Below are 6,789 nucleotides of genomic sequence, written 5' to 3'. Positions count from 1 at the left end.
ATGAAATTATCATGGGAAAATAGTCTAGGACACACAAGGACATGGAGCTTGATTGTCCATTGTTGTTTAGGGCTGAAGATAACAATCCACGGCTCTTGTATTATCATTGGCAAAAATTATTGTATAGACCTAATGTTAAGAGCCGAGTTCTGCCACTCAGGGAGGACGTGTTCCAAGAATATGAGAAGTTGATTGATACTGAGGGCCAGATTGTAGCTAGACATTTGGCTCAACAAATGGAATAACCTTCCTGAAGAACTTAAACGTTAGCCCCATTCCTTGTTGAATTATCATGCAACAATACAAAGAGCCCCCAAGTATATCCATCTGGCCAAAACAAAAGAAAATAACCGGTTACCCTTAAAACTTTAGCTGCCCATTCTCATGTGGCCACTCATGGGATGCATAGCCACCAATAAGCCCTATGATGAATCCGCAGAAGAAGCAAGGTGGACCAAGTTGGAGAAAATGAAGGGATTCTACTGGAACCTAGCTAAAGGAGGCACTGGACAAGGTACCATTGGTGATTTCAGATTTAGTGACCGTGAAAGAAATTTTCCTCTTGCTAGAGGACCAGCAAGAAGTTAAGTTGGGGGGCAAAATGATGAGGTGAAATAATAGTTATTTTTGTGTCCATGTTGTTGGCATTGCATGAAGATTGCATTGATGAAGTATATTGTTGTCATTGATGTCAATAGTAACTAGTAATTAAGTTCTATTGCAACCGGTAATGATGCAATAATTCAACCTGTAGTAAAGCAATGAAGGAAACCAGTATTGGTATTATTATTGAAGCAGTGAGATCAATCGGTAACCCTAACTAGTTGATAAGTAGAACCCTAACTGATGAATCTTGGAGAGTCGGTTGTGATGATCTATGACCAAATGATGATCAAAGATGAAGATCCCATGTAAGCATGATGTGCGTATTGTGTTTCAAAGTAAATTTGGAGCGTGAAGATAACCGTTTATCTTGGGAATGAGAAAATGCATAGCATGAAGTGAAAAATGTGTGACGAGCTACAGGATCCAATGTGCGGTGATCTAGGAGCGGTTGAAGTTGTCTAGAACAATGTGTAGTTGATTGTTGTGTAATCCAATGGTTACGATTGAATGGATATGTTTGTAATCTCTATGAGATTTGTAGGTTTTGTGATGTGTTACTAACGTATTGTATTTTCTTATAAGGTTGATGATTTGTTTCAATATTATGTTGGCAAATTTGGTTAAGTGTAGTAGTGTGATTGTTGCCGAACCAGAAGGAGTGTCTGCAGAATATTGTGAAGGGAGATAGGAGCAGAAAAGGATCTGATTAAGATAGGAAGTGCTATTTCCATATCAGCAAAGAACATGTTGTTCTCTAACCATTACAACAGTTAAATTCCCTAATCGGGTAAGCTTTAACAAGCTTGGTGTTGTTGAAATCCTCTAACCAGGTGATCCATTAGCTTGGATTTGAAATCCTCCACCGAGGTTACCTCTTAAAGGGTATTGCCTTTAATAGGGTATTGTAGTCAATCCCTTAATCGGGTGGTCCTTAACTGGATCTGTTCTTAACAGGACATTATTGTATAAGCTTCTAACAAGGCTTGGCTCCTAACAGGGTGAACTTCAGAAGAGTTCAAAATACTTGTGGGTATTCATCCCCACCATAATTTTTCCCATTTAGGTTACCAAGTGAAAAATCATTGTGTCAAGTGGTGAATGATTTTGTGGATGTGTTTTGATATGGTTGATATGATTAACTGGTAAATCCACTTATATATGTTTAGATGACCGGAAGTGATTTGAAATGAGCTATTACTGATGTTAGTAAAGTGGTTTAGTGTTTTGGTTAAATGGTATTTGATTTTCAGATTTGTAACATTGTATCATTGATGTTTTGGTCAACCAGTAAAGTTTGACAGTGCAGTTGCAGTTTTTGATATAGTGACTAAACCGGTTAGTTTAGTGATTGGATTCTGAGTTGGAATTAAGTTTGGTGAAAGTTTAGTTTATTTTCTATCTACTAATTCAGCCCCCCCACTCTCAGTAGTTGACCGGATCCTTATAGTTTCATCATATTATCAATTGGTATCAGAGCATTTCAGGTCCTCTTGTGTTTAAGTCTAATAGCATGAGGAAAAGATCTAGGAGAGCATGATGAAGAAAGAAGGTCTAAAGTTCAATAGGGAAAACTACAGAATCTGGAGTGATGGGATGAAGATCTATATCAAGAGCTTAGGAAGTCAATATTGGGAATATGTTGTTACTAAATATAACTTGCCTAGTGGGATTATGACAGATGATCAAAAGAAGGAGCAACAGGAGAACAATCAAGCATTGGAGGCCATTATCAATTCCTTGTTCGATTCAGAGTATGTTGATGTTCATGGATTGGAGACTGGCTATGAAGTATGGAAGAAACTAGAAGATTTCTATAGCGGTGATGAGCATGTTAAGATTGCCAAAGAAGAGAGTCTAAGAGGTATATTTGATGATATGCAAATGGTTGAAGGTGAAAACATTCAATAGTATGGTCAGAGGATCAAGGAGATAGTTGAAGAGATCAAAAGCGTTGGAGGTACAGTGGAGGATACCATAGTAGTTAGCAAGGTGTTGAGAACCCTTCTACCGGTCTACGCTATTCGAGTTGCAATCATTAAGGAACTCAAATCTATTGATAAGATAAAGGTAAATCTTAATTCTATCATTGGTAAATTAACTACATTTGAATTAAATGGTTTTGATGGAAGTGTTCAGAGATCATAATCTGCATTTAGAGCTTCAGTTTCTACCCCACTGGTAAGGAAAAGTAGAGAAGTGAGCTACAGTCATGACTCTAGATCCAGCAAAGAGGTAGATGATGAAGATAGCCTAATTGAGCTTGAAGCATTGTTGGCCAAGCAGTTACCGAGAGGTACTAGTAAGTACAGAGGTAAATTACCTTTGAAGTGTTTTGCATGTAACCGGATTGGACATATTGCTGCTAACTGTCCTAATAGAGATAATGCTCGCAAAAACGAGAGAAGTATAGGAAGTTCAAAGGAAAAGGTAAAAGAGATTGTCTCATTGCAGTGGATGAAGGAATTACAGATGAGGAATCTGAGGAAGATGTTAATGAGGGCATTGTCTTTGTTGCTATTAAAGAAGAGATATCAGATCAAAAGGCATTGGTCTCCTGCATGGATAATTTTGATGACTGGATTATAGACAGTGGTTGTTCACACCACATGACTGGTGACCAGAGTAAGTTTCTTTCTTTGAGAGAGTTTAATGGAGGTGTTGTGAGATCTGGAAATCACTCACCCTGCATGGTGAAAGGGAAAGGATCCATCTCTCTGAATGGTAAGAGTAGTGTAGATGATGTCTACTGCGTTGAAGGACTGAAACACAATCTTTTGAGTGTTGCTCAACTCAATGACAAAGGTTACCCACTGGAATTCAAGAATGGAGTCTACAAGATTTATGGAAGCAAAGATGAACTGATTGCAACCGGCAAATAGACCAAAGGCAACTTGTTTCATTTAATCTCTAAAGTCAACAATTGTTTAATTGCAAAAGTAGAAGATAGTTGGCTTTGGCATCAAAGATTTTGTCTTGTAAATTTTGATAACATTGTAAAAGTCAATAAGTCCAAATTAGTAAGAGGTTTGCCATAGTTGGACAAACCGGTGAATGCTTTGTGCAAGGAATGTTAATTAGGGAAAATGACATCCTCAACCTTCAAGAGAAAATCTTTCTCAGCAGAACATTTGCTAGATTTGGTTCATACCGACCTTTGTGGACTAATGAGGACTATGAGTATTCAAGGTGATCAGTACTTCATGATATTTACTGATGATTGCTCAAGGATGATGTGGGTCACATTTTTGAAAGACAAGGCAAAAGCATTTAGCAAGTTTAAGGCATTTAGAGCCTTAGTTGAAAATGAAAGTGGAAAAAAGATTAAGTGCTTAAGAACTGATCAAGGTGGTGAATTTACTTCAGAGGAATTCACTAGATACTGTGAAGACAATGGAATTAAGAGGCAACTTTCTGCACCTAGGATACCACAGCAGAATGGTATTGTAGAAAGGAACAACCGCTCAGTTGTTGAAGTTGTTACGACTATGATAATTCAAGGAGGTGTAGCTAAGACATTCTAGAGAGAAGCTGTCAGCATAGCTGTTTACACAATGAACCGAATACAGGTTAAAAGAGGTAAGGACAAAACCCCCTATGAGTACTGGTATGGTAGATCACCTAATGTCAATTACTTTAAGATCTTTGGTAGCAGATGTTTTATCAAAAGAGGTGATTATGTTGGTAAGTTTGATGCCAAGATTGATGAAGGAATATTTCTTGGTTACTCCACCAAAAGAAAAGCTTAGAAGTGTTACAACAACTAGACTAAGAAGATCATTGAAAGTGTAAATGTCTGAGTTGATGAGTTTCACAAGAAATAAGGAGAAACCAGTAAAGAGAAGGAGGAAGAAGAACCTTACACATTATTTTTGGAACTGAAACCGGTGAAGCCAGAAGTTGGTGAACTAAACATAAAAGCCCTAGTTCAACTGAATAGGAAGGTCCTACAAATGATGAAGATAGTGAAGTAGAAGAAGAACCTGGAAATCAAGATCATGTTATTCCAAGGTATGTTAGACTCAATCATAGCCCCAATCAAATTATTGGCGACATGAATGTAGGTGTATTAACAAGAACAAGGCTTAGAGAGAACTCTTGTATGATTTCCACCATTGAGCCTAGAACTGCAAAAGAAGCATTTGCAGATGAAGACTGGATCAAGGCAATGGAAGAAGAACTTGACCAGATAGAGAAGAACAATACTTGGTCATTGGTACCCAAATCAAAGAACAAGAATGTAATAGGTACAAAATGGGTATTCATAAATAAACTGAATGAAGATGGAGTAGTGGTCAAAATAAAGTCAGATTGGTATGCAAAGGATATGCACAAGAAGAAGGTGAAGACTATGGTGAGACAATTGCACCAGTTGCAAGATTGGAAGGAGTAAGGACACTACTTCCATTTGCAGCATACAGAGGATTCAAAGTATATCAGATGGATGTGAAGTCAAAATTCCTAAATGGAATATTGGAAGAGGAAGTCTACATTGAACAGCCAGATGGTTATGTTTTAACTGTAGAAAAGGACATGGTGTGCAAATTACATAAGGCATTATATGGACTGAAGCAAGCACCTAGAGCATGGTATGAAATATTACACTCTCACTTGGTGAAGATAGGTTTTCAGAGAACCAGTGAAGACAGTAACATATATCTCAAGTCAGAAGGAGATAAGATACTGGTAAGTGAGGTATTTATGGATGATATCATTTTTGGACGAAATGAGGATATGTGTCATGATTTTGCTAATGAAATGAAGAGTGAGTTTGAGATGTCAATGCTAGGTGAGATAAAAAAAATTCATAGGTTTGCGAATCCAACATATGAAGGAAGGTATTTTCATCACACAGTCCAAATATGTGAAAGAAGTATTGAAGAATTTTGGAATGGGAGACTATAAACCAATTGGAACACCAATGGTTACAGGTTGTAAATTGTCTAAGGAAGATGATTCTACATCAGTTGATGAAAAGGAGTATAGGTAAACTACATTATGTTGTCCACAACAGGCCAAACATTGCTCATGCAATAGGATTGGTTGCCAGATTTAAGAAAAGTCCAAAGGAGACACACATAAGAATTTTCAGATATCTAAAAGGCACAATTGATTATGGATTATGGTATCCATATGTAGGAGAATTTGATTTAAAATTTTATACAGATGCAGAATGGGGACGCAATGTTCATGACAGGAAGAGTACAACCGGAGGAGCATTTCTTCTTGGAGGCAGACTAGTGTCTTGGAGCAACAAAAAATAGAGTTGTATCTCTCAATCAATTGTAGAAGCCGAATATGTTGCAACATATATGAATTGTACCCAAGCAATCTAGATGAAACACATTTTGGAAGGTTTCAAGTTGAACATATCAGAACCGGTAAGGATTTTCTGTGATAACACAAGTGCTATAAACATTTCTAAGAACTCATTGTTGCATGCTAAGACAAAGCATATTGAGTTGAAGTATCATTTCTTGAGAGAGAAAGTGCAAAGTTAAGATGTGTCATTGGAGCATGTATCTACTAAAGAACAACTAGTAGATATCTTTACTAAACCTCTACCTAATGCTACATTTGAGTATCTTAGAGGTAAGTTAAGTGTTGTACCCCTACATGAAGTCAATTAAGCAGATGTGGAAGACATCAGTCCTGGAGCTTATTGAAAATCTTGAAGATGGATTGGTGTAGAGTGGGGCTACTACATAGGGGGAGCAGCTAGTTGCAGATCGATGAAGCATGGAATGATTTACCTTCACTTTGGCATTGTTGTCAAAGGGGAAGAAGAATTGTACATGATTGATAGCCAATTACCAGGTAAAGATATGAATATACAGTTGAAGGAGAGTATATGAAAAATGTAAACAAGGATTCCTATACCTATGTATGTGCTTTACCCTCAATCATCACAATCAAAGGGTATTGATATTTGTATTGCCATCAATGCCAAAGGGGGAGATTGTTGGCATTGCGTGAAGATTGTATTGATGAAGTATAGTGTTGTCATTGATGTCAATAATAACTGGTAATGAAGTTGTATTGCAACCGGTAATGATGCAATAATGCAACTGGTAGTAAAGCAGTGAAGGAAACTGGTATTGGTATTATTATTGAAGTAGTGAGATCAACAGGTAACCCTAACCAGCTAATAAGCAGAACCCTAACTGATGGAGCTTGGAGAATTGT

This window comes from Cryptomeria japonica, chromosome 3, assembly GCF_030272615.1.
Source record: "Cryptomeria japonica chromosome 3, Sugi_1.0, whole genome shotgun sequence".
NCBI classification, from domain to species: domain Eukaryota; kingdom Viridiplantae; phylum Streptophyta; class Pinopsida; order Cupressales; family Cupressaceae; genus Cryptomeria; species Cryptomeria japonica.
Note: the sequence above shows the minus strand (reverse complement) of the source record.